The sequence below is a fragment of the Ascaphus truei genome, chromosome 3 (genome assembly GCF_040206685.1).
Source record: "Ascaphus truei isolate aAscTru1 chromosome 3, aAscTru1.hap1, whole genome shotgun sequence".
Lineage (NCBI taxonomy): Eukaryota > Metazoa > Chordata > Amphibia > Anura > Ascaphidae > Ascaphus > Ascaphus truei.
In genome coordinates this window covers 11,324,587-11,350,948 of record NC_134485.1, presented here as the reverse complement: position 1 = coordinate 11,350,948, position 26,362 = coordinate 11,324,587, and the positions used below count along the sequence as shown (strand labels likewise).

General features: G+C 49.2%; 2 protein-coding genes across 2 annotated transcripts in view; one reads left to right on the top strand and one right to left on the bottom strand.

The window, feature by feature from the left end:
* Window positions 1-26,362, bottom strand: part of IGSF11 (immunoglobulin superfamily member 11) — a 255,698-nt gene that overhangs the window by 169,237 nt on the left and 60,099 nt on the right. The gene's annotated exons all lie outside the window — the stretch shown is intronic.
* Window positions 1-26,362, top strand: part of LOC142490563 (uncharacterized) — a 146,204-nt gene that overhangs the window by 111,851 nt on the left and 7,991 nt on the right. The gene's annotated exons all lie outside the window — the stretch shown is intronic.

The window sequence follows — 26,362 nt, the reverse complement described above, 5'->3', positions numbered from 1 at the left end:
TGAGAAGCACAGGTGTAAGCAGTGTTCTAAGCGGATGGAAGACTACTATATCCTTCGTTGTGACATCTCTTCAGTCCCTTTATGCTGGCAGTCGCTTCCCTCTGAGACTCCCCCCCCCCCCCCCCTCCCCATTTTTCGATTTTTGCTCTTGAAGGATATTTTAAACAGTTCATGAAAAGTTCTGCATATGCCATGATTGTTCCACTCAACTGCAAGAAGAGAATATTCTCAAATCGACGTAATGTTTATGTAATATGACATCAATTAGATGTTTGCTTGTATCCAGACACTCCTGATGAAGGCTTCTGGATGCTCCTATTTGGTGATTCTATATATATAACTAGAAGCACAAGCTCCATAGCGTTACTGTTAAAAAATAAATGTTACGGTATTGAGAAAAATCCATCGACAGGAAAATCACTCAGACACGGAGCATTAAGAGTCACGCTATCACGCTATGGAGCTTGTGTTGTTTTTTTCTAGATTTCCATGTGATCTGGTTCATCACGCTAAGAAGCGGTAACAAAGTCTCTCTTATCATACACCACTGTTCTAACACCCTTTCCCCGCTGGATTACTGCGTCTCTGGCACTACTTTGCACTTATTGTTTATATATTTATATATTTGCTGTTATCATTTTTGTCGTAATATTATTGTGTATTATCACTATTGCAACATGTTTAATTCCTTATATTTGTAATATATTGCACACAATTTTATCTGACACACTCAGTTATCAACAGATAGTCGATACTGTTCTGTGGCTAACGAAATGCTTTTATTTGTGCGAGCTTTCGAGATACACTGATCTCTTCTTCCGGCGATGTTACAATTGATTCAGTCAAAAAAACTTTCTTGAAACAAAGCATCTGTGGGTGAAGGCTATCCCTATGCAATTTAGGACATGAGGTGTTAAATGGTCCCTGAATGCTTGTGTAGCCCTGTTTCCCCCTAAACAGGAAGGCTACTGATGCTGCCCTTTACCTGTTGGCTCACATGGGCCTAAGCCTCCGCCACGGAGAGCCAGGGGTGATAGGATTGTATTCTCGGTGCAGCGCCTCCACCTGAGAGGGATCCCAACGTAGTCGGAGGAACCCCTCGCAGGATCCAACAATAATAAAATAACAATAACCTTTACTAGAAACACATCTCATAACGGTAATAGTAATTGCTAATTAGATACAACTACCCACCAAGCCTCACACGGCCGTAACCCACCACCGTGTTCCCAACACCGTGTCCTAAGAGTCCCACACCCGAACCCAATGTGCGAGACAGAGCTGCCCACTAGTCTAGGTGTAATGGTTGGTGCACGTAGTGTAATAGGTACCTGCCGGGTGCTCCAGCACCCGGCACGCCGACAGATAACAGAAAGGATCCGCCGATCCAGCGATGGAATCCGCCTCCACGATGAATGCGCCTCCGCGTGGGGTGGTATCCAGCTGCAGTGACCCACACAAAGATAGTCTCTAGGATGCAGCGATGGTCTGGTCCCAGACCACAGGCTGCCAATTATGCGCAGAGTTGCAGCTGTGTCCCTGATACTGATAAGCTAATGGGGCAGTGTCCCTGTTTAAGGGCCTGTCCCTGTAGCAGCCACAAGCTTTCAGGGGTTTCGGGGCCTAGCTGGGGCCTAGCTGGGGTTATTCTGGGCAAGTACAGGTGTTACAGATCCCTGCACACATACACACTCACCTCTCTGTGTCCTAGCTCCGACTAACATAGCTGGCAGCACGCGAAAAGTAACTATCTGGCCGCAGAGGATTGCTGTAGCCCCATCGGCATCGGCTATGTCAGACCATGTGTTCTTGCAGCCCCAGTGGCTGCTAGGAGTTGTAGTCCCCCACGGAGCATATTCCCATAGCCGCCTCATGCGCCTAGCATACTGCGCATGCGTTAACTGTAATGGCTGCCGCGACTCCTACGGCACATGCGCGTACCTCCGCGCATTCGTCTGCACTCACAACATGGCGGCACTCTTTACAGGGAGCCGCCGGAGCCTCCGGCGAGCCCGTGGCCACTCACACCTTCCCGCTGTGTTCCCCCACTGCAGCGGAGGTAAGGAGGCAAGAGGCAGACCTTGCTACATCTGTGATGAAAGAGAATTTGTGTGTGTGAGTATGTGTGTGTGAGTATGTGTGTGTGTGTGTACGTGTGTAAATCTTAATTAATAAAGCACCCACAGTGTGTACAGCGCTTTACAAAAGGTGTGTGTGGAGGGGAAGTGTTTAACAATGGTGTGGGTAGGTGTTGAAGTGTAAGAGGGTGTTGCATTTCTGTCCATGTGTGTGGTACTATGTAGTCCCTATTGGTATATAGGGCTGGAATTACATTGTGCATATGTATGTGAATATATGTATGTATATATGATATATATAATATATTTATAAATAAGTATTTGACATGATCACTATATTTGGTATAATTGTTATAAGATCTAGCACAGTAAAGAGATATTTGGTGTAATCCGTTATGGGGCCTGGCTAACGTTATCCGCTGCTTTCAAATCACATCTCTCTCTCTCTGAAGGATTTGACCTTTTACAACCACCTCTCTAGATAATCTCCAATTTCTCAAAAAGACTGCAGTTGGCTAATGGTTATTTGTGTAAGAGGCTAAGAGCATTGTGCATGCATCAGAAATCTCTTCGTCTTCTCTCCATTAAAAGTATTCCCCATATAGATCTGATCGGAGAGTCTTGCAGACCTTATCCAGCTCCAAAGTAACGTCTGTAGAACTTTACAGTTTGTTCTTGTGACATTTTGTAGATGAAAATCCCCATAACTAATGCACTCACAAAAAATGGGTTCATGTATCAAACACAGTGAGGAAACAGGTTATGGCACTGGCATATACTGGCTGCTTGTAAATCATCACATCTTTTGGGTTAACACTTTTAGGAGTGTGTAAGAGGCAAGTGCAGACGTACATGCAAGGAGACAGTTTGGGGGATATTAAAACATGGCTTTATTGAGCCTGTCCCTTTAAACAATGCAGAGCATACAAAAAAAAAATAAACAAACAGCCTATCCCTGTGTAAGGGCTAACTCACTTCCCAGTCCCGCTCTACAAGTGTGGGAGGAAAAGCCCCTTACCAGCCTATCACCCCAAAGTCTCAAGTGGTATCTTAAGCAGGTGGCCCTTCAGGCCAGTGGTGTCCGGGTGTGTTAATCTCAGCACAGCCTTTGTGCTCAAGACAGTATCTCCTCTGTCAGTTAAGGAAATCTCTTTCATCAGTTTGCCACAGGAGGCTTTTTTACAGCTCTGATTAGCCTGGTGGAGACTGGTTAATTGAGTGGCTGCAATTAACCAGCTCCCTGCTGAATTCAGAGCTCTGAGGCAGCTTAATTTTTAAACAGGGATAAGTCCCTGTTACAGAGAGCAATTGAAGAAGTCATACATTTACCATTTACATCAGGGGTGGGCAACTTCAGTCCTTAGGGCCACCAACAGGCCCGTCTCAGTCTTTGACTGAGCCACTGATTTAGCCACCTATGCTGAAGCAGGGATATCCTGAAAAGATGACCTGTGGGTGGCCCTTGAGGACTGGAGCTACCCACGCATGATTTAGATCTAAATCCTAATGTTTCCTTCAGTTTACATCAACTCCATATTACGTTGGAAAGTGGAAAGTGGATCTTCCTCACTAAGAACATAACAAATATAACAAAATAATCCTATATATACACAACCAGTCATGGGGTTAAAATATGATCCATAAGTGGTTATGGCTTCTGAATCAGCTCCTTGTGACCATAGGCGAGTTATTTTACCTCCATCTGCTTCAGATACCAACATTAGATGCTAACATCAGATAATCATTATGCATATTTGGATCTACTACATGCACTGATGTAAATATAGCAAATTATTTTTGATTATAACCCATTATTAATGTATACATGTATTCACTTGCTCAAACACGTGCATGTATATGCATAACACGCATGTTTTCTCACATCTGCATCAACTATTACTGCAGTATCTTACAGTATCTTACAGTACCACTCAGCCCTGGCAGGGGGTGGTAGGGGAGGGGGGAATTATGCTCCCAGATGCAGAATTGAATATAAGCCATTTTAAGAAAGGGAAGTTCAGCTGGAGAGACCCAGTAAATGTGTATTTGTTGTTAGTTTAGGACATGGCTTTTGGGGTTTGCTTTGGTAGGGGGAGCAGGTCCATCATCCTTCGAAACAGTTGAAGAAGTTGAAGTACAGAATGTAGCAGGCTTAATAGATTTAGGGAGAGGTCATGGGGACAGCACTCACCCTTCTATCTCACTCCCTGTGATGATTGCATGTAGGTATGAGTGATCGTGATATCGTGGATCCTTACCTTATGGACATATACTATGTCACTGTGTGTGTCAGTGTCACTGTGTTTCACTGTGTGTGTCAGTGTCTGTCTGTTACTGTGTGTGACAGTATGTCACGTCTACCACTGTGTGTGTCATTGTGTTTGTCTGTCACTGTGTGCCAGCGTCTGTCTGCCAGCGTGTGTGTCAGCGTCTGTTACTGTGTGTCTGCGTCTGTTACTGTGTGTCAGTGTGTTTGTCTGTCAATGTGTGTGTCAGTGTGTTTGTCTGCCAGTGTGTGTCAGCGCCTGTTACTGTATGTCAGCGTCTGTCAGTGTGTGTAAGTGTGTTTGTCTATCACTGTTTGTCAGTAAATGTGTGTCAGTGTGTTTGTCTGTCACAGTGTCAGTGTGTTTGTTAGCATCTGTCTGTCGGTGTGCCTGTCGCTATGCGCCAGTTACTGTGCCTGTCAGTGTGTCACAGATACTGTCTGACACACACACACTCAAACAAAGAGTCGCCCGCAGGGAAAAGATCAGACAGGGGGAGAGATGGGGGGCTTTGCCTGTGCAAACTCTTATTGAACACAGTGATAGCTGATCAAAGGGAGCAGCGAGAGGAACTCAACTCCCTCCCACGTCTCCGCTCACCACACTTATAAACTAACTTTAAAACATTAGATATAAATACATAAAAGGTATCAGATTTTGGTACAAAAGGCACCAATCACCCAGATGCAAACCATAACCATGTCACTGCCGTTAGTGCACTTTGGCTTTCGAAGGATCTGCCAAATGCGATGGAGAGAGGTGTAACCCAGGGGACATCCATCTGAATGGGTTATTTTTGCTTTGACCCTTTTTATGTGTGCCGACACTCATCCATAATAAGCAACAGATAATCTGATAGATGCTACGAGGCACCGGCTCAAAATGCCTCTTAGCGTCACTTTTACAGCAAAAAGCCCATCTGTTTCCAGTCACACACATCCCCATTGGGTTGCAAGGCAGTTGATAGCAGAACTCCTATCAGACCGATGGGAAAGGACATTTTGCCAGTGACGTCTCTGTCACCCTTACACAAGTGTTCTTCCCACAAGTACAAGCGGATCAAGACCTGCCGGGAAGGCCAGAGAAAGCCCCATCTGTCCCTACACAGAAACATGAGAATCCACAACACGTCCCTAAGAGAAACCTTAAGACGATCAGTGCTCTATTAATAAAGCTGCCGCCGCTGCTGCTGCTGCTGCTGCTTCAAGATCATTCACAGAACAGCACGGATGAGATTTCACTCGCTACTTCTGACTACAACTCTCACTCGGCGACATGCAGCTTCTGCCTACTGTAGCAATCCTTTGGGTTGGTTATGTTAACTCATCTGCTGCCAGAGAGCCTGCAACAAAGGGTTTTATTCCAATCACTGTTAAAAGACGGCATGGTACAATAGTGCAATGCTATACAAATGCAAGATTTATTTGACGAGTCTTTTAAAAAGGCAATCCGAGTATCATTTTATTTACCTACGCTTCCCTAAACAGCTGCCGTTCAGTTTGAAATCAATCCTTCAGTCAGTGTAACTCAGCAGCTACAATATATTCTTACATGACTAAAGTAACATTATCTATTGTTACAGTTTGCAGCTCAAACTGCTGGGAACATTGGCAACAAATTATCACAAACAGGAAAGTGTCGCAAAGATCTCCCACTGCTGGGGAGGTGTTTAAAACCTTGCATAGAAATCAAAGGATGCTCAATATATATAAAACTCATAAAAATGGCATTGTTGAATAAAAAAAAAGTAGTAAGTATTATCTAATACTACAGAACGGATTATATTGCATGGATTGCTCCTTCAATGCCGTTTCATCCATATTAAAATGTTCTTTTCATTATATTCTTCATTATATGGTTATGTATCACGGCAAAGACTAGCGCAGTATGTTGTGATGCGCAGCAAATAGTTTGTCATGTTTCGCTGGCAGTTTAAGAAACCAGGTTTTTAACGTTTGATGGAGACTGATCACCAGGGGAGATTATACCACATCAAAGACGCCAGATTTACTTGGGTACAAACCTCTCACGACTAATAAGGGAATAAAAGACAAGATCAGGCAGCAACCTGAAGCACACGGAAAGTTTTTTTTTTTCCTTTTCTTATTATCCTTCTTATTCCCAATTATGGTGTCCTAAAGGATTCTCTGTATACTGCACTGTGTCACGTTCCGTTCTGAAGCAAGTGAGTCATATAATACAGAAGAAAGGTGCCAAGAATAATAAGCCCTCACTTTCTCTGCGTCCCGCTGCACTCTGTACTCTGCATTTACCTGATTCCTTGAAAGGGCACAAAGAACATTTTGGGGGTCAACCAAAGAAATTAAAAGTCGGCGAAAATATGTTCATCCACCGATATTAGCTGATCAATGAACACATCCACATATCAGCTAACAATAGTAATAAAGCATTCAATAAATGAGCTATACCAATGCTTATATTGCTTAATAGTTTTCTGTCCACATAATATTTTTATTTTTGCATATTCTTTAACGATAAAGCTGCCATTAAGTGAAAAAAGGGGTTACAGGAATATAATGAAACAAGTCTCATGTAGAACCAATATGTTTAGCTAAGAACATGGCAATTCACTAAAATAATTATCAAATACAGTATGGAAATCAATGAAATCCCTGAATGTTAGCACTTATCCCAGCAGCATCAGGACACTTACTGATAAGTGTAGAATACTTTGTAGGATTCAAAGCTGCAGACCAAGCTATATCCTACTGTACTTGTGTTTCTTTTAAATAAATCAGTTCTGTACAATGAGAAAATACTTGTAACATTTTTTTATTAAACAACTCTGAATGAAATCTTTAATGTATTATAATGTAACAAGCCTTTTTTGTTTCTCCAGCAACAATATACAAAGTCACAGATACTGAGTCAATACTTTTCTGCAGCCATTTAGTGAACTCCCGAGCCGAATCTTCGCCGATCGATCACAAGAGAACGGATCGATCGGCAACTTAGTTAATTACTTATCATTGTGTGGGTTGTATTGATGCACGTATTAAAGGGAAAAAAATAAAAAATGCAAATAAAAAAAACGGTGTTTGGACTGCAAACTGGGCTGCAATGCATAGTTCTGCTTTACACAAGAGCAGTGGTTCCAAACTCCAGTCCTTAAGGGCCACCAACAGGTCAGGTTTTAAAGATATCCACAGGTGGTTTTTAATCAGTGGCTCAGTCATTTAGACTGTACCTCCTGTGCTGAAGCAGGGATATCCTTAATACCTGACCTGTTGGGAGTTCTTGAGGACTGGTGTTTGGAACTGTTGCTCTAGAGCAGAGGTGCAAAACTCCAATCCTCAATGCTCAAGAGCCACCAACAGGCCAGGTTCTAAGGATATCCATGCTTCAGCACAGGTAGCTCAATCTGCGGCTCAGTCCAGGGACATCCCCAAAACCTGACCTGTTGGTGGCCCATGAGGACTGGAGTTCAGTACCACTGAATAAGAGTATGATGGCACCGAGTATGTGCCCCACTGTGTGGGTGCAGGATGGGAAGTTTGGTCGCGGCCGTTTCACCACCACCACATGGCCGCCGCTACACCGCAGAAGGACCCGCTGCCGTAATCCCCTCCGCCGGAATCCCCTCCGCCGGAATCCCCTCCGCCGGAATCCCCTCCGCCGGAATCCCCTCCGCCGGAATCCCCTCAGTTGGAATCCCCGCCGTCGGAATCCCCGCAGCCGCAATCCCCGCCGCCGGCCGCTTCTAAGGTAAGTTTTATTACTGGTTGGGGTAAGTGGTTAATTTAAGGGTTTTAGCGGTTAGGGTATTGGGTATTTAGGGTAAGGGCTCAGGGTAGGAGGTTTAGGCTCTTACCCATAGCGGTGAAGTGGGTGGGGGCGGCAGATCCCGGCGGCAGGGTGAGTCACGGAAAAGCAGCGGCCATTTGGTCGCGGCGGGGTGGCCGCGACCAAATGTCCTATACCAGTGTGGGTCAAACACGAGAGGGAAAACCTTGTAAGTGTTACATTATCTATCATGACATTACATTATCTATCATGACATTACATTATCTATCACGACATTACAGTATCTATCACGACATGACATTATCTATCACGACATTACATTATCTATCACGACATTACAGTATCTATCACGACATGACATTATCTATCATGACATTACATTATCTATCGCGACATTACATTATCTATCACGACATTACATTGTTTATCACGACATTACATTATCTATCACGACATTACATTGTCTATCATGACAATATTATTGTTGATTTTCTCCGTTATCACAACATCCACGTGCTAATATTTGTATACGTTAGGTCCAGAAATAATTGGACACAGACACAATTTTCACAATGTTGGCTCTGTACGCCACCACAATGGATTTGAAATGAAATAACCGAGATGCAATAGAAGTGCAAACTTTCAGCATTAATTCAAGGGGTTGAACAAAAATATCGTAAGAAACGTTTAGGAATTGCAACCATTTTCATACACAGTCCCCTTATTTCAGGGGCTCAAATGTAATTGGACAAATCAACACAATCATAAATAAAATGTTCATTTTTAATACTTTGTCGAGAATCCTTTGCAGGCAATGACTGCTTGAAGTCTGGAACGCATGGACATCACCAAACACTGGGTTTCATCCTTTGTGATGCTTTTCCAGGCCTTTACTGCAGCTGTTTTCAGTTGTTGGTTGTTCGTGGGTCTTTCTGCCTTAAGTTTTGTCTTCAGCAAGTGAAATGCATGCTCGATCGGGTTGAGATCAGGTGATTGACTCGGCCATTGCAGAATATTCCACTTCTTTGCCTTAAATAAACTCCTGGGTTGCTTTCGCAGTATGTTTTGGGTCATTGTCCATCTGTAAAGTGAAGCGCTGTCCAATCAACTTCGTTGAATTTGGCTGAATCTAAGCAGACAATATATCCCTATGCACTTCAGAATTCATCTGGCTGCGTCTGTCTTCTGTCACATCATCAATAAACACCAGTGACCCAGTGCCATTGTAAGCCATGCATGCCCATGCCATCACACTGCCTCCACCGTGTTTTACAGATGATTTGGTATGCTTCGGATCATGAGCCGTTCCAAGCCTTCTCCATGCTTTTTTCTTCCCATCATTCTGGTACAGGTTGATCTTAGTTTCATCTGGCCAAAGAATGCTGTTCTAGAACTGGGCTGGCTTTTTTAGATATTGTTTGGCAAAGTCTTATCTGGTCTTTCTATTCTTGAGGCTTGTGAATAGTTTGCACCTTGTGGTGAACCCTCTGTATTTGCTCTCGTGAAGTCTTCTCTTTATGTTAGACTTGGACAATGATATGCCTACGTCCTGGAGAGTGTTCTTCACTTGGCTGGATGTTGTGAAGGGGTGTTTCTTTACCTGGAAAGGATCCTGCGATCATCCACCACTGTTGTCTTCGGTGGACGTCCAGGCCTTTTTGTGCTGCAGAGCTCACCAGTGCGTTCTTTTTTTCTCAGAATATACCAAACTGTTGATTTGGCCACTCCTAATGTCCCTGCTATCTCTCTGATGGGTTTTCTTTTTTTTTGCAGCCTAAGGATGCCCTATTTCACTTGCATTGAGAGCTCCTTTGACCACATGTTGTGGGTTCACAGCAACAGCTTCCAAATGCCAATGCCACACCTGGAATCAACTCCAGACCTTTTACCTGCTTAATTGATGATGAAATAACGAAGGAATAGCCCACACCTGTCCATGAAACAGCTTTTGAGTCAATTGTCCAATTACTTTTGGTCCCTTGAAAAAGAGGGGGCTACATATTAAAGAGATGTAATTCCTAAACCCTTACCTCAATTTGGATATGAATACCCTCAAATTAAAGCTGATAGACTGCACTTTAAGCCCATATTCAGTGTTTAACTGTAACTCTAATTTATTTTGGTACACAGCCAAAATAACAAAACTTGTATCAGTGTCCAATTATTTCCGGACCTAACTGTATTTAGCCATTGTTGCTTATCGTAAAATATGCAAAGAAACAATATACAGTATAGCGCTCCTGCTTTGTGATAACAATTTGTATTGTCACCAATATACCCCAGTGTACTGAGAACCTCATCATAGCCCCTCTTAAGGCCAGGTCCCTGCTGGCTACTGCAGCGCTCGCTTTGGCGGACGCTGCAGGGACAAAAGCCACCCCACAATGGGGCCGGGGCCGCTGCGAGGGGGGGGGGGGCGCCGCGCTGCGCCGACAGAAACTCCTGCCCTCAAGAGAATTGAGAGCAGGAGTTGCAACGGAGCGATAGGCCAAGCCCCCCGGTAGTTCAGCCAATGAGAGCGAACCTGCCGAGTGACATCACGGCCACGCCCCCATCACCCCCCCCCCGTCTTTCCCCTTGCAGCTCCCTGCAGACCGGGGGAATCGGCTGCACGTGCCGCCAGCCTCGCAGACGCGCGTGCAGCGCAGGCAGCGGGGCCGCAGCCTAACTCTTGATCCAAAGTTCAACCTGAATTTGGGCATAAACAACTGATTGATTGAGCCACCTGTGCTGAAGCAGGGATATCTTTAAAACCTGACCTGTTAGTGGCCCTTGAGGACTGAAGTTGGCCACGCCTGCACTAAACTAATCAGGTGTTGCCCTGTAGGTATGAACAAGTATTAGTAATCTTGTCACAATTCGACCCCACTGCCTTCCGTGGCTGCACGTGCCTTGTTACCGGAGTTCGCTGCAGTAACAAGGCACATACAGCATGACGCAGTGCGCTGTGATGCCCGTGCGTATTGTTGCAAACTACACACTTCTATACTTCCCGTGTGGATGGAAGAAACCTGCTAAACAAATGTCAGCGTCTGTTTCCCAGAAAGGTTTGCACCGCGTCAGCCCTGGAGGGGCTTTTGGATGCAAAAATAAAGGGGTAAAGCAAAAGTCCTACATGCAAAAATGGAGTCTCTTTTGTATAATATTATATGCGCGTCCTGTAACACCTACAGCAGGGGTGTGCAAACTTTTGGCCCTGCGCCCCCCCTACCTGCCCTGCCCCAGTGCCCGCGCCGCCCCTGATACAGTAATCCTGGAAAAGTCCTCTTTGACTTTTGTTAACTACTGTAACTCCTTATAAGGAGAGCTGATTACGCCATGCAGTGTTAGAACTATTCGATCAAGCGAATGAAACGACTTTGGTGTGGAAACCACGTGGAAAATGTACCCAACGGCAGCACATTCCTGGTGTTTGTTTTGCAGGTTCTTGAATTCTTCACCTGAAACCGACCCAAGAGTTGAGACACAGGTAATAACGGGCGGGTCCGTTTGCCCGCTGTAGTGCCGGAGAAGCCTGCAAAATCTCCATGTCTGCTTTCATAAACCAATTTAATTGCAATGACTGTATTTGGGAGACTATTTCCTCTCCTAAAATCCCCTGCTTGAGTCACAGTGAGGGAGAATCTATCATCCCCACGCAATTAATAACTCATCACATTCCAGCCGCCATGTCATTCTATCCCAGGCAGCAAAGGGGTCTCAGTTTATGGCATTACAGTGCTATCTTCCTGTTCCTGTTCTGGGACATGGGGATCGTAGTGCTTGTTAAAATCTGCATTGTTAGTACTATACAGTATATGGGGGGAAATATTACTATCACACCCCGATACAGGCAGTCCTCGTTTTACAACGCTTCGCTTTACAACGAATGGCTTATCCAACGCTGTGCAATGCATACCTATATTCATTTTTACAACGCCAAAATGGCTTATCCAACGCTCTTACGACGCTTTGCAACGTTGTGTATGTGTGTATATACTGTATATATATACACATTCACATAAACAGCGTTGCAAAGCGTCGTAAGAGCGTATATATATAATATTATACTATATAATATATTATTTATTATGTTATATTATATCTATAATACAGTATATACACTATATAATTTATGTGTGTGCTGCGTATCTTATTGCCTGCGTAAAACATTTGGTGTATTTTAGCATTAAAAATGCCTTCAGGAACGGAACCTTTCATTTAAACAGTGTTCCTATGGGAAAACGCGTTTCGCTTTACAACGTTTCGCTATCCAACGCCATTCTGAGTAACAGATTGTGTCGGATAACCGAGGACTGCCTGTACTATTTTTTGGAGAACATACTAAGAATATCCTCCTCAGTAACCCATTGTAAGGTCTGTGTAGCTACTCCTCCCCATGTCCCTGGCCGGGAGCCCCGGACAGATCTCCTTGTCATTGGCAGGGATGTACGCATGCGCAGTTATGGAGAAGGACACACAAGGCTCTGAGCATTTTTGAGGACTGGCTGTCCTGGGTCTTTAGGAAAGCTTCATGTGAATTACTTTATCTTTAACCCTTTCCGTGCCCGTAAGATGTTCACTGAATGGGCACGTGGGCGGCATGCGAGAAGCCCGCATAGCAGAGGTGCCAGACTCCACTCCTCAAGGGCCACCACCAGGTCAGGTTTGACTGAGCCACAAATTGAGCAACCTGTGCTGAAGCAGGAATATCCTTAATACCTGACCGGATGGGACCTCTTGAGGACTGGAGTTTGGAACTGTTGCTCTAGAGCAGAGATGCACAACTCCAGTACTCAATGCTCAAGGGCCACTAACAGGCCAGGTTTTCAGGATATCCCTGCTTCAGCACAGATGGCCCTTGAGGTTGTGGCCCTTGAGGACTGGAGTTGGTCTCCCCAGCCTGATACTGTTCAGAGTATATATCATTGCATATAGTATTTGCTCAGTTTCGGAGTGGATAGTGGTTACCGCTCACTGCTGGCATGCTCCCCCCCCCCCCTGCCCTGCCATGCCCTCCCCCTCCCCCCCCCGGGAGTGCAGTGCCAGCATCAGAACCTCAATATCAAATACACTGATACAATATAGGTACATTATAAAAAAAAACACATTTCGACATTATTAATAAAGAGAAACAGGGTTATTCCTTAAACTCTGATAGTGCCAATTCCAACACTGTTGCACAGAAATTCCTTATAGTCAATCAGAGTTTTTGTGCAATAGTGCCACGATCGGCACTATTCCAGATCATTGAATAGCCCCCAGAGAATATGATTACCAAATAATATTACTACTGCATTGTAAGCTCTGCAGGGAAGTTACTGTGCACGTGATGCTGGAAGCTCTGCAGGGAAGTTACTGTGTACGTGATGCTGGAAGCTCTGCAGGGAAGTTACTGTGCACGTGCTGCTGGAAGCTCTGCAGGGAAGTTACTGTGCACGTGATGCTGGAAGCTCTGCAGGGAAGTTACTGTGCACGTGATGCTGGAAGCTCTGCAGGGAAGTTACTGTGCACGTGATGCTGGAAGCTCTGCAGGGAAGTTACTGTGCACGTGATGCAGGAAGCTCTGCAGGGAAGTTACTGTGCACGTGATGCTGGAAGCTCTGCAGGGAAGTTACTGTGCACGTGATGCTGGAAGCTCTGCAGGGAAGTTACTGTGCACGTGATGCTGGAAGCTCTGCAGGGAAGTTCCTGTGCACGTGATGCTGGAAGCTCTGCAGGGAAGTTACTGTGCACGTGATGCTGGAAGCTCTGCAGGGAAGTTACTGTGCACGTGATGCAGGAAGCTCTGCAGGGAAGTTACTGTGCACGTGATGCTGGAAGCTCTGCAGGGAAGTTACTGTGCACGTGATGCTGGAAGCTCTGCAGGGAAGTTACTGTGCACGTGATGCTGGAAGCTCTGCAGGGAAGTTACTGTGCACGTGATGCAGGAAGCTCTGCAGGGAAGTTACTGGGCACGTGATGCAGGAAGCTCTGCAGGGAAGTTACTGTGCACGTGATGCAGGAAGCTCTGCAGGGAAGTTACTGGGCACGTGATGCTGGAAGCTCTGCAGGGAAGTTACTGTGCACGTGATGCTGGAAGCTCTGCAGGGAAGTTACTGTGCACGTGATGCAGGAAGCTCTGCAGGGAAGTTACTGGGCACATTATGCTGGAAGCTCTGCAGGGAAGTTACTGTGCACGTGCTGAAGGAAGCTCTGCAGGGAAGTTACTGTGCACGTGATGCAGGAAGCTCTGCAGGGAAGTTACTGTGCACGCGATGCAGGAAGCTCTGCAGGGAAGTTACTGTGCACGCGATGCAGGAAGCTCTGCAGGGAAGTTACTGTGCACGTGATGCTGGAAGCTCTGCAGGGAAGTTACTGTGCACGTGCTGCAGGAAGCTCTGCAGGGAAGTTACTGTGCACGTGCTGCAGGAAGCTCTGCAGGGAAGTTACTGTGCACGTGCTGCTGGAAGCTCTGCAGGGAAGTTACTGTGCACGTGCTGCAGGAAGCTCTGCAGGGAAGTTACTGTGCACGTGCTGCTGGAAGCTCTGCAGGGAAGTTACTGTGCACGTGATGCTGGAAGCTCTGCAGGGAAGTTACTGGGCACGTGATGCTGGAAGCTCTGCAGGGAAGTTACTGTGCACGTGATGCTGGAAGCTCTGCAGGGAAGTTACTGTGCACGTGCTGCAGGAAGCTCTGCAGGGAAGTTACTGTGCACGCGATGCAGGAAGCTCTGCAGGGAAGTTACTGTGCACGTGATGCAGGAAGCTCTGCAGGGAAGTTACTGTGCACGCGATGCAGGAAGCTCTGCAGGGAAGTTACTGTGCACGTGATGCTGGAAGCTCTGCAGGGAAGTTACTGGGCACGTGATGCAGGAAGCTCTGCAGGGAAGTTACTGTGCACGTGCTGCTGGAAGCTCTGCAGGGAAGTTACTGTGCACGCGATGCAGGAAGCTCTGCAGGGAAGTTACTGTGCACGTGCTGCTGGAAGCTCTGCAGGGAAGTTACTGTGCACGTGATGCTGGAAGCTCTGCAGGGAAGTTACTGTGCACGTGCTGCAGGAAGCTCTGCAGGGAAGTTACTGTGCACGTGATGCTGGAAGCTCTGCAGGGAAGTTACTGGGCACCTGATGCTCGAAGCTCTGCAGGGAAGTTACTGGGCACGTGATGCAGGAAGCTCTGCAGGGAAGTTACTGGGCACGTGCTGCAGGAAGCTCTGCAGGGAAGTTACTGTGCACGTGATGCTGGAAGCTCTGCAGGGAAGTTACTGTGCACGTGATGCTGGAAGCTCTGCAGGGAAGTTACTGGGCACGTGCTGCTGGAAGCTCTGCAGGGAAGTTACTGTGCACGTGTTGCTGGAAGCTCTGCAGGGAAGTTACTGTGCACGTGATGCAGGAAGCTCTGCAGGGAAGTTATTGTGCACGTGCTGCAGGAAGCTCTGCAGGGAAGTTACTGTGCACCTGATGCTGGAAGCTCTGCAGGGAAGTTACTGTGCACGTGATGCTGGAAGCTCTGCAGGGAAGTTACTGTGCACGTGATGCTGGAAGCTCTGCAGGGAAGTTACTGTGCACGTGATGCAGGAAGCTCTGCAGGGAAGTTATTGTGCACGTGCTGCAGGAAGCTCTGCAGGGAAGTTACTGTGCACCTGATGCTGGAAGCTCTGCAGGGAAGTTACTGGGCACGTGATGCAGGAAGCTCTGCAGGGAAGTTACTGTGCACGTGATGCAGGAAGCTCTGCAGGGAAGTTACTGTGCACGTGCTGCTGGAAGCTCTGCAGGGAAGTTACTGTGCACGTGCTGCTGGAAGCTCTGCAGGGAAGTTACTGGGCACGTGATGCAGGAAGCTCTGCAGGGAAGTTACTGTGCACGTGATGCAGGAAGCTCTGCAGGGAAGTTACTGTGCACCTGATGCTGGAAGCTCTGCAGGGAAGTTACTGTGCACGTGATGCTGGAAGCTCTGCAGGGAAGTTACTGTGCACGTGCTGCAGGAAGCTCTGCAGGGAAGTTACTGTGCACGTGCTGCAGGAAGCTCTGCAGGGAAGTTACTGTGCACGTGCTGCTGGAAGCTCTGCAGGGAAGTTACTGTGCACCTGATGCTGGAAGCTCTGCAGGGAAGTTACTGTGCACGTGCTGCAGGAAGCTCTGCAGGGAAGTTACTGTGCACGTGATGCTGGAAGCTCTGCAGGGAAGTTACTGTGCACCTGATGCTGGAAGCTCTGCAGGGAAGTTACTGTGCACGTGCTGCAGGAAGCTCTGCAGGGAAGTTACTGGGCACCTGATGCTGGAAGCTCTGCAGGGAAGTTACTGTGCACGTGATGCAGGAAGCTCTGCAGGGAAGTTACTGTGCACGTGCTGCAGGAAGCTCTGCAGGGAAGTTACTGGGCACCTGATGCTGGAAGCTCTGCAGGGAAGTTACTGTGCACGTGATGCAGGAAGCTCTGCAGGGAAGTTACTGGGCACCTGATGCTGGAAGCTCTGCAGGGAAGTTACTGTGCACGTGATGCAGGAAGCTCTGCAGGGAAGTTACTGTGCACCTGATGCTGGAAGCTCTGCAGGGAAGTTACTGTGCACGTGATGCTGGAAGCTCTGCAGGGAAGTTGCTGTGCACGTGATGCTGGAAGCTCTGCAGGGAAGTTGCTGTGCACGTGATGCTGGAAGCTCTGCAGGGAAGTTACTGTGCACGTGATGCTGGAAGCTCTGCAGGGAAGTTACTGTGCACGTGCTGCAGGAAGCTCTGCAGGGAAGTTACTGTGCACGTGATGCTGGAAGCTCTGCAGGGAAGTTACTGTGCACGTGATGCTGGAAGCTCTGCAGGGAAGTTACTGTGCACGTGATGCTGGAAGCTCTGCAGGGAAGTTGCTGTGCACGTGATGCTGGAAGCTCTGCAGGGAAGTTACTGTGCACGTGATGCAGGAAGCTCTGCAGGGAAGTTACTGGGCACGTGATGCAGGAAGCTCTGCAGGGAAGTTACTGTGCACGTGATGCAGGAAGCTCTGCAGGGAAGTTACTGGGCACGTGATGCAGGAAGCTCTGCAGGGAAGTTACTGGGCACCTGATGCTGGAAGCTCTGCAGGGAAGTTACTGTGCACTTGATGCTGGAAGCTCTGCAGGGAAGTCACTGGGCACGTGATGCAGGAAGCTCTGCAGGGAAGTTACTGTGCACGTGATGCAGGAAGCTCTGCAGGGAAGTTACTGTGCACGTGATGCAGGAAGCTCTGCAGGGAAGTTGCTGTGCATTTGATGCTGGAAGCTCTGCAGGGAAGTTACTGGGCACGTGATGCAGGAAGCTCTGCAGGGAAGTTACTGTGCACGTGCTGCAGGAAGCTCTGCAGGGAAGTTACTGTGCACGTGATGCTGGAAGCTCTGCAGGGAAGTTACTGTGCACGTGATGCTGGAAGCTCTGCAGGGAAGTTACTGTGCACGTGATGCTGGAAGCTCTGCAGGGAAGTTGCTGTGCACGTGATGCTGGAAGCTCTGCAGGGAAGTTACTGTGCACGTGATGCAGGAAGCTCTGCAGGGAAGTTACTGGGCACGTGATGCAGGAAGCTCTGCAGGGAAGTTACTGTGCACGTGATGCAGGAAGCTCTGCAGGGAAGTTACTGTGCACGTGATGCAGGAAGCTCTGCAGGGAAGTTACTGGGCACCTGATGCTGGAAGCTCTGCAGGGAAGTTACTGTGCACTTGATGCTGGAAGCTCTGCAGGGAAGTTACTGGGCACGTGATGCAGGAAGCTCTGCAGGGAAGTTACTGTGCACGTGATGCAGGAAGCTCTGCAGGGAAGTTACTGTGCACGTGATGCAGGAAGCTCTGCAGGGAAGTTGCTGTGCATTTGATGCTGGAAGCTCTGCAGGGAAGTTACTGGGCACGTGATGCAGGAAGCTCTGCAGGGAAGTTACTGTGCACGTGATGCAGGAAGCTCTGCAGGGAAGTTACTGTGCACGTGATGCTGGAAGCTCTGCAGGGAAGTTACTGTGCACCTGATGCTCGAAGCTCTGCAGGGAAGTTATTGTGCACGTGCTGCAGGAAGCTCTGCAGGGAAGTTACTGTGCACGTGATGCTGGAAGCTCTGCAGGGAAGTTACTGTGCATGTGATGCTGGAAGCTCTGCAGAGAAGTTACTGTGCACGTGATGCTGGAAGCTCTGCAGGGAAGTTACTGTGCATGTGATGCTGGAAGCTCTGCAGGGAAGTTACTGTGCACGTGATGCTGGAAGCTCTGCAGGGAAGTTACTGGGCACGTGATGCAGGAAGCTCTGCAGGGAAGTTACTGTGCACGTGCTGCTGGAAGCTCTGCAGGGAAGTTACTGTGCACGCGATGCAGGAAGCTCTGCAGGGAAGTTACTGTGCACGTGCTGCTGGAAGCTCTGCAGGGAAGTTACTGTGCACGTGATGCTGGAAGCTCTGCAGGGAAGTTACTGTGCACGTGCTGCAGGAAGCTCTGCAGGGAAGTTACTGTGCACGTGATGCTGGAAGCTCTGCAGGGAAGTTACTGGGCACCTGATGCTCGAAGCTCTGCAGGGAAGTTACTGGGCACGTGATGCAGGAAGCTCTGCAGGGAAGTTACTGGGCACGTGCTGCAGGAAGCTCTGCAGGGAAGTTACTGTGCACGTGATGCTGGAAGCTCTGCAGGGAAGTTACTGTGCACGTGATGCTGGAAGCTCTGCAGGGAAGTTACTGGGCACGTGCTGCTGGAAGCTCTGCAGGGAAGTTACTGTGCACGTGTTGCTGGAAGCTCTGCAGGGAAGTTACTGTGCACGTGATGCAGGAAGCTCTGCAGGGAAGTTATTGTGCACGTGCTGCAGGAAGCTCTGCAGGGAAGTTACTGTGCACCTGATGCTGGAAGCTCTGCAGGGAAGTTACTGTGCACGTGATGCTGGAAGCTCTGCAGGGAAGTTACTGTGCACGTGATGCTGGAAGCTCTGCAGGGAAGTTACTGTGCACGTGATGCAGGAAGCTCTGCAGGGAAGTTATTGTGCACGTGCTGCAGGAAGCTCTGCAGGGAAGTTACTGTGCACCTGATGCTGGAAGCTCTGCAGGGAAGTTACTGGGCACGTGATGCAGGAAGCTCTGCAGGGAAGTTACTGTGCACGTGATGCAGGAAGCTCTGCAGGGAAGTTACTGTGCACGTGCTGCTGGAAGCTCTGCAGGGAAGTTACTGTGCACGTGCTGCTGGAAGCTCTGCAGGGAAGTTACTGGGCACGTGATGCAGGAAGCTCTGCAGGGAAGTTACTGTGCACGTGATGCAGGAAGCTCTGCAGGGAAGTTACTGTGCACCTGATGCTGGAAGCTCTGCAGGGAAGTTACTGTGCACGTGATGCTGGAAGCTCTGCAGGGAAGTTACTGTGCACGTGCTGCAGGAAGCTCTGCAGGGAAGTTACTGTGCACGTGCTGCAGGAAGCTCTGCAGGGAAGTTACTGTGCACGTGCTGCTGGAAGCTCTGCAGGGAAGTTACTGTGCACCTGATGCTGGAAGCTCTGCAGGGAAGTTACTGTGCACGTGCTGCAGGAAGCTCTGCAGGGAAGTTACTGTGCACGTGATGCTGGAAGCTCTGCAGGGAAGTTACTGTGCACCTGATGCTGGAAGCTCTGCAGGGAAGTTACTGTGCACGTGCTGCAGGAAGCTCTGCAGGGAAGTTACTGGGCACCTGATGCTGGAAGCTCTGCAGGGAAGTTACTGTGTACGTGATGCAGGAAGCTCTGCAGGGAAGTTACTGTGCACGTGCTGCAGGAAGCTCTGCAGGGAAGTTACTGGGCACCTGATGCTGGAAGCTCTGCAGGGAAGTTACTGTGCACGTGATGCAGGAAGCTCTGCAGGGAAGTTACTGGGCACCTGATGCTGGAAGCTCTGCAGGGAAGTTACTGTGCACGTGATGCAGGAAGCTCTGCAGGGAAGTTACTGGGCACCTGATGCTGGAAGCTCTGCAGGGAAGTTACTGTGCACGTGATGCAGGAAGCTCTGCAGGGAAGTTACTGTGCACCTGATGCTGGAAGCTCTGCAGGGAAGTTACTGTGCACGTGATGCTGGAAGCTCTGCAGGGAAGTTGCTGTGCACGTGATGCTGGAAGCTCTGCAGGGAAGTTACTGTGCACGTGATGCTGGAAGCTCTGCAGGGAAGTTACTGTGCACGTGCTGCAGGAAGCTCTGCAGGGAAGTTACTGTGCACGTGATGCTGGAAGCTCTGCAGGGAAGTTACTGTGCACGTGATGCTGGAAGCTCTGCAGGGAAGTTACTGTGCACGTGATGCTGGAAGCTCTGCAGGGAAGTTGCTGTGCACGTGATGCTGGAAGCTCTGCAGGGAAGTTACTGTGCACGTGATGCAGGAAGCTCTGCAGGGAAGTTACTGGGCACGTGATGCAGGAAGCTCTGCAGGGAAGTTACTGTGCACGTGATGCAGGAAGCTCTGCAGGGAAGTTACTGTGCATGTGATGCTGGAAGCTCTGCAGGGAAGTTACTGGGCACGTGATGCAGGAAGCTCTGCAGGGAAGTTACTGTGCACGTGATGCTGGAAGCTCTGCAGGGAAGTTACTGTGCACGTGATGCAGGAAGCTCTGCAGGGAAGTTACTGGGCACCTGATGCTGGAAGCTCTGCAGGGAAGTTACTGTGCACTTGATGCTGGAAGCTTTGCAGGGAAGTTACTGGGCACGTGATGCAGGAAGCTCTGCAGGGAAGTTACTGTGCACGTGATGCAGGAAGCTCTGCAGGGAAGTTACTGTGCACGTGATGCAGGAAGCTCTGCAGGGAAGTTGCTGTGCATTTGATGCTGGAAGCTCTGCAGGGAAGTTACTGGGCACGTGATGCAGGAAGCTCTGCAGGGAAGTTACTGTGCACGTGATGCAGGAAGCTCTGCAGGGAAGTTACTGTGCACGTGATGCTGGAAGCTCTGCAGGGAAGTTACTGTGCACCTGATGCTCGAAGCTCTGCAGGGAAGTTATTGTGCACGTGCTGCAGGAAGCTCTGCAGGGAAGTTACTGTGCACGTGATGCTGGAAGCTCTGCAGGGAAGTTACTGTGCATGTGATGCTGGAAGCTCTGCAGGGAAGTTACTGTGCACGTGATGCTGGAAGCTCTGCAGGGAAGTTACTGTGCATGTGATGCTGGAAGCTCTGCAGGGAAGTTACTGTGCACGTGATGCTGGAAGCTCTGCAGGGAAGTTACTGTGCACGTGCTGCAGGAAGCTCTGCAGGGAAGTTACTGTGCACGTGCTGCAGGAAGCTCTGCAGGGAAGTTACTGTGCACGTGCTGCTGGAAGCTCTGCAGGGAAGTTACTGTGCACCTGATGCTGGAAGCTCTGCAGGGAAGTTACTGTGCACGTGCTGCAGGAAGCTCTGCAGGGAAGTTACTGTGCACGTGATGCTGGAAGCTCTGCAGGGAAGTTACTGGGCACCTGATGCTGGAAGCTCTGCAGGGAAGTTACTGTGCACGTGATGCTGGAAGCTCTGCAGGGAAGTTACTCTGCACGTGCTGCTGGAAGCTCTGCAGGGAAGTTACTGTGCACGTGATGCAGGAAGCTCTGCAGGGAAGTTACTGTGCACGTGATGCAGGAAGCTCTGCAGGGAAGTTACTGTGCACGTGATGCTGGAAACTCTGCAGGGAAGTTACTGTGCACGTGATGCTGGAAGCTCTGCAGGGAAGTTACTGTGCACGTGATGCTGGAAGCTCTGCAGGGAATTTACTGTGCACCTGATGCTGGAAGCTCTGCAGGGAAGTTACTGTGCACGTGATGCTGGAAGCTCTGCAGGGAAGTTACTGTGCACGTGATGCTGGAAGCTCTGCAGGGAAGTTGCTGTGCATGTGATGCTGGAAGCTCTGCAGGGAAGTTGCTGTGCACGTGATGCAGGAAGCTCTGCAGGGAAGTTACTGGGCACCTGATGCTGGAAGCTCTGCAGGGAAGTTACTGTGCACTTGATGCTGGAAGCTCTGCAGGGAAGTTACTGGGCACGTGATGCAGGAAGCTCTGCAGGGAAGTTACTGTGCACGTGATGCAGGAAGCTCTGCAGGGAAGTTACTGTGCATGTGATGCTGGAAGCTCTGCAGGGAAGTTACTGTGCACGTGATGCTGGAAGCTCTGCAGGGAAGTTACTGTGCACCTGATGCTGGAAGCTCTGCAGGGAAGTTACTGTGCACCTGATGCAGGAAGCTCTGCAGGGAAGTTACTGTGCACGTGCTGCAGGAAGCTCTGCAGGGAAGTTACTGGGCACGTGATGCAGGAAGCTCTGCAGGGCAGTTACTGTGCACGTGCTGCAGGAAGCTCTGCAGGGAAGTTACTGTGCACGTGATGCAGGAAGCTCTGCAGGGAAGTTACTGTGCACCTGATGCAGGAAGCTCTGCAGGGAAGTTACTGTGCACGTGATGCTGGAAGCTCTGCAGGGAAGTTACTGTGCACGTGATGCAGGAATCTCTGCAGGGAAGTTACTGGGCACGTGATGCAGGAAGCTCTGCAGGGAAGTTACTGTGCACGTGATGCAGGAAGCTCTGCAGGGAAGTTACTGTGCATGTGATGCTGGAAGCTCTGCAGGGAAGTTACTGTGCACGTACTGCAGGAAGCTCTGCAGGGAAGTTACTGTGCACGTGATGCAGGAAGCTCTGCAGGGAAGTTACTGTGCATGTGATGCTGGAAGCTCTGCAGGGAAGTTACTGTGCACGTGATGCTGGAAGCTCTGCAGGGAAGTTACTGTGCACGTGCTGCAGGAAGCTCTGCAGGGAAGTTGCTGTGCACGTGATGCTGGAAGCTCTGCAGGGAAGTTACTGTGCACGTGATGCTGGAAGCTCTGCAGGGAAGTTACTGTGCACGTGCTGCAGGAAGCTCTGCAGGGAAGTTGCTGTGCATGTGATGCTGGAAGCTCTGCAGGGAAGTTACTGTGCACGTGATGCAGGAAGCTCTGCAGGGAAGTTACTGTGCACGTGATGCAGGAAGCTCTGCAGGGAAGTTACTGGGCACGTGATGCTGGAAGCTCTGCAGGGAAGTTACTGTGCACGTGATGCAGGAAGCTCTGCAGGGAAGTTACTGTGCACGTGCTGCTGGAAGCTCTGCAGGGAAGTTACTGTGCACGTGATGCAGGAAGCTCTGCAGGGAAGTTACTGTGCACGTGATGCTGGAAGCTCTGCAGGGAAGTTACTGTGCACGTGCTGCTGGAAGCTCTGCAGGGAAGTTACTGTGCACGTGATGCTGGAAGCTCTGCAGGGAAGTTACTGTGCACCTGATGCAGGAAGCTCTGCAGGGAAGTTACTGTGCACGTGATGCAGGAAGCTCTGCAGGGAAGTTACTGTGCACGTGATGCAGGAAGCTCTGCAGGGAAGTTACTGTGCACGTGATGCTGGAAGCTCTGCAGGGAAGTTACTGTGCACGTGATGCTGGAAGCTCTGCAGGGAAGTTACTGTGCACGTGATGCAGGAAGCTCTGCAGGGAAGTTACTGTGCATGTGATGCTGGAAGCTCTGCAGGGAAGTTACTGTGCACGTGATGCAGGAAGCTCTGCAGGGAAGTTACTGTGCACCTGATGCAGGAAGCTCTGCAGGGCAGTTACTGTGCACGTGCTGCTGGAAGCTCTGCAGGGAAGTTACTGGGCACGTGATGCAGGAAGCTCTGCAGGGCAGTTACTGTGCACGTGATGCAGGAAGCTCTGCAGGGCAGTTACTGTGCACGTGATGCTGGAAGCTCTGCAGGGAAGTTACTGTGCACGTGATGCAGGAAGCTCTGCAGGGAAGTTACTGTGCACATGCTGCAGGAAGCTCTGCAGGGAAGTTACTCTGCACGTGATGCTGGAAGCTCTGCAGGGAAGTTACTGGGCACGTGATGCAGGAAGCTCTGCAGGGAAGTTACTGTGCACGTGATGCTGGAAGCTCTGCAGGGAAGTTACTGGGCACGTGATGCAGGAAGCTCTGCAGGGAAGTTACTCTGCACGTGATGCAGGAAGCTCTGCAGGGAAGTTACTGTGCACGTGATGCTGGAAGCTCTGCAGGGAAGTTACTGTGCACGTGCTGCAGGAAGCTCTGCAGGGAAGTTATCTGGACACGGGGTGTCATTCTATAAAGTGAGATAGCGCAGCGCTGGGGAGAAAGGATCGACTTGTGGTGGGGCTCGCCGTCTGCCAGATTGGCTCTATCGTACTCTATATCGGGGGGCTCAACTCCAGTCTCAGCCCCCCACCCCAACAGGTCAGGTTTACAGGATATCCCAGCTTCAGAACAGGTAGCTCAATCAGATGCTCAATCGAAGACCGAGCCTCTGAGCCACCTGTGCTGAAGCAGGGACTGATTGAGCCACCTGTGCTGAAGCTGGGATATCCCAAAAACCTGTTGGGGTGGGGGGGGGGTCGATGACTGGAGTTGAACACCCCGCTTTATAGAATGAAACCCATAGTATCTGAATATAGCAGGTTCCAATGAAACACCTCGGTGATTTCTGTCTGTGGCACTGGGAATGCGGAGGAATGCATGAATTATATTAACTGATGCCTCTCCCTCCCAAACGTGACAGTCACATGAACGCCCTAAAATAACCCCCATTCATAATAAGAGCTGTGTCAGTGCTGGCAGGGAGCACCGGGGGAACAGAGGGGCCTTGTGTCCTGGGTATGGGCAGTGGAGTTCCAGCAGAACGCCAGCATCTCACATGGAAATGAAGGCCCTGCCCTGGTGGACCTCCCCCACACAGCCCTGCCGCTGATGCTAAGCAACGTCAAACAGGCTGCAATGGGGGAAGGAGGCGAGGGTTTGGTAGAAGTAGAAATGCACAGCACAGCCACCACAATCAGACCAGGAACCCATCTATGCCAGATTAAAGTTCTCCGCTCAACGAACCCACTGTTGGTTTTTAATCTCACCAAAACCCGGGGGGTCTCTCTCACCGAGAAAAACATATCACCAGAACATTATTGGTGCAGATACGGGTCACTGGCGGTGGCAACCCAACCAGTGAGGTGAATTGCACATGTTATAGCACCATTCCCTCGTTGATTGACTCATCCGCCAGTTGCCATGGGGGAGTTTCCTTTGATAAATCTGGCGACTTGGATACTTCGCCTTCAAACTCACACAGAGTTTTACCAGGCAGTATTAAAAAGGTCAAACGGCTTGCTACTGCTCTAGAAGACTCACTCAGTCAAACTAGGCCCAGGTTAACTAAATGGTGGTGACACCTTATTCTCCATTCAAATAAACACCCTTTACAATGCACGAGAGCACCAGTTGGTAAATGTAGGAATTAGGCCATTATCCAATATACTGCAAAGACTCTTTATTTTCCCCAAGTAAGTGCTTTAACGTAACTATAACGGCTGTGCATACTGCTAAGTGGCACTGCCCCTGTAAATCCTGGGGCACATCACTTGCAGTCACGCTACACTGAGAGATCTCTGCAAAGGTGAGAGGAAATAACGTAGGTTTGTCTAATTAAACCCCTGACACGCATTTCACACGCGGAGTTTGCGATGAGAACACATCAGCTGTGAATACATTTACACTTCCCAGCTCCACTTCCACGGCTCCAAACAACGCGGCTACTTTTAGAAAGTGCCCTCAGTCCTCCCGGCAAATTGCAGCGGTTTTCTGGCAGCGCTCAATGGCAGGGGAAACACCGGGGCAAAATAAATATTACTGTGCGTGGCCCACATTGGGCTTGTCCTAAATAATGCCTTAAAATGTTGATCGCAGAGATCTGCCGAAAATTGGGATAACGCCACCATTTCAAAAGTCCCTAACAAACGCCATGCGGATTATATGGCGCCAGTTCCCCAAAAGGGTGCAAAGCCTTTCCTCCCATTCATATGAACGGGAGTAAGGGGGTGCTGAAGCTTAGCACCCTTTTTTTTTTTGATCTGGGTCTATATTCTGTTTGTGTGGTAGTGTGTGTATGTTACTGATTGTGTATGTACAGCACACCTGTCTGTCCTGCACACCTGGCCACGCCTCATGCTATCACACATGTGTGATCAATATGTCTGTCTCACAGCAAGCTACAGGCACCAGCTGCACAACAACACTAACAACTTGGCAGCCAGAGCCGCCTGCAATGCATTGTGGAGCTATGCGTGGCTGGCACCTCTGGTCACGAGGGGTTAATTCAATCGTCCCATCACATCAGCCTTTTCCGGCATTTTCTCAAGGGATCCAACACTTGGGACTTCTGGAACTGGTTGTGAAACAAAGTCCCTGGCCACATCCATTGATCTCTAACCATTCTCCGCAGTGACCCCCCCCCCACCATGCGGCAAGATATCCGGGAGTGTCTTCATGTCACGGCTCTCCCTCATGCCTGCGTTCCTACACCATCCCCTACAGGGACTCCTGTCTTTCAGAGCA